The 2,138-nt window shown below is 42.5% G+C and overlaps 1 long non-coding RNA gene across 1 annotated transcript; it reads left to right on the top strand.

Moving 5' to 3' along the window:
• The first annotated feature begins 285 nt into the window (after nt 1–285).
• On the top strand, nt 286–1,099 carry LOC139345218 (uncharacterized). The gene is made up of 2 exons (XR_011603193.1): nt 286–341; nt 556–1,099. It is a non-coding gene; the product is annotated as an uncharacterized lncRNA (long non-coding RNA).
• Nucleotides 1,100–2,138: the final 1,039 nt, after the last annotated feature.

Here is a 2,138-nt window from a genome sequence, read left to right as displayed (position 1 = left end):
ATGGATTTAAGTCTGCCGCGTTAACACTTTTACACTGATGAAGATCATCCTTGGCCACCAAAACAACCTGTCTGTTAGAAGTGCAGGAGACTCGAGCTCACCCTGGAGCTCGCTCAATAATTTAACAACCAAAATATGAAACCACTCTGTTTGCTCAGAACTGGGTCTGCTGTGATCAAAAGGTGCAAAGATCCAATTCCACTTTGCAACATCTCCCTCTGACTGATGAAATACTTCATTTGTCTCTTCCTTTTACCCCCTCCCTCCACCTCTCTCATACTTCCACACAGATGTGGGTTTTAGATGTGGAGGGTGTCCTCCGGTCCATGACAAGACAGCTGGTGAGCTCATCTCAGTCCTCCTCATTCAAAAAAAAAAATTTGACTAATATAACTGGATAAATGAGACGATTATCTACAAACTTGATGTGATGAATTAAAATCTGCTGTAATATTGGATGTGATTTATTTGTGGTTTATACAGTTGATGTTTTTCAATGTGCTTATTGTGGGCAGTGAAGTGTCAAACTAACTTACCTTCTTCTAATGTTCCCAGAATGCTTCTCTAGAGAAATACCCTCGTTGTGAAAGTGGAAACAGCCCAGAGTGTCGTCCTCCATGCTCTCTAATCCACAGCAGGTCTCTCTCCAGTCAAACAGCTGATCCATAGAGGTGTCTTTAGCTACTCTGAAACTATCTGAAGGCAGAACTCACAACAAATCACATGATTTTCCCAAACGGCAGGGCTTTAAGCATTTCCTATGTATTGTTTTGAATGCTTACTGGCAATATATAGGGATGTCACCGAAGATTAGGCGCCCACAGATCGATGGCTTTGTGTCATGAGCGCTAAAATTGCATCATATGTTTGTTTGAACCCACTTCTCTTAGTGAACTTGACTGCTTCTATCACCCATGTGATGATCGCTTCTCTTAAGCTGTTGTTTGACATTCAGGAGTGGAAAATAATTTCACACCTGAGCGTATCATGACTCAACTGTCCCACAAGCAATGACAAGCCGAGATTCTCTGGAATGACTGCTAACTTTTTGTCATTACTCTGCTGCCAGACCAGAAATAAACAAGAGTTTTCTGTTATGCACACGGCCTGCTGAGACTTTATTTGAAATACAATCATGGCATAAGCGCCACAAAAACACACCACCAGGGTTGTTCTTTTGCATCATTTGACATTTTACCTTCTGCATGTGGATCCTCAAGTATGTCAAATGATGAACAAATCATATACAATAACAATTTAGCCCTACGAATGTACAGGATCTCTCTTAATGCTGTTTTTCCTCTTTGTGTTAGCTGGACCATTTCCTCATGCTGACAAATAAGATCTTATTTCCTGCCTGATTACATAAATGATTGAATCCTTGTTGGTATTAAGGTTGTTTTCCTGTTTGTTGTCCCAGGGACACCAGTGTGCATTCAATTTACGTTCCACTGGGACCAACAGGCCACTGAGTTATTTTTGAAATGGGACCACAGGAATATGGCAGCATGTTATGCATCTACTTTGTTAAGAACTCTATTATTGTAAATGTCTGCTTGCCTTTGTGACAACAGTGTATCAAATCCCTCAAGCTATAATACAATACTGGCAAAAGCCGGGGCAACTAATGTGCCTAATATGCCCCCAGGAACATTGCCTCTGCCAGGCATGCACTCTAAATACGCCTGTGTAATCAAGGAGGTATGGGACACGAATATGTGCTGATAGTGGTGGGGGCATTTCCATATCTCGCTGTTGCCTCCTGCCCTGATGAGCCCGCCTGACTCAAATTACAAGGTGAAAGCGGGGCTTTTGTGTGCTCGGTAAAATCGAGCAGCTTGGGTAATGAGTATGATCTTCCTGCACACTTTGGCAGACCATGAGAGTTAATCTAATGATGCTGGGGAAAGCCATGATTCCTAATGGCTTCAGAGAGAGAGGGAGAGAGAGAAGCCGGGAGATGGAGACTCTAATACAGAGCCCCTCTTTCTTCCCCAATCACTGGGGCAGCACACTTTTATTGCAGACTTAATCATCTCTCCTCTAGACTTTGAGGTTCAATTTTGAAAAAAAGAACCATGAGCCAACACCAGGAGAAATCAAAGGAAGAGAAGTGAACTGATTGGCTTGTGAGAAGC

This window comes from Chaetodon trifascialis, chromosome 2, assembly GCF_039877785.1.
Source record: "Chaetodon trifascialis isolate fChaTrf1 chromosome 2, fChaTrf1.hap1, whole genome shotgun sequence".
Taxonomy (NCBI): domain Eukaryota; kingdom Metazoa; phylum Chordata; class Actinopteri; order Chaetodontiformes; family Chaetodontidae; genus Chaetodon; species Chaetodon trifascialis.
Note: the sequence above shows the minus strand (reverse complement) of the source record. Positions and strands in the feature narration are given on the sequence as shown.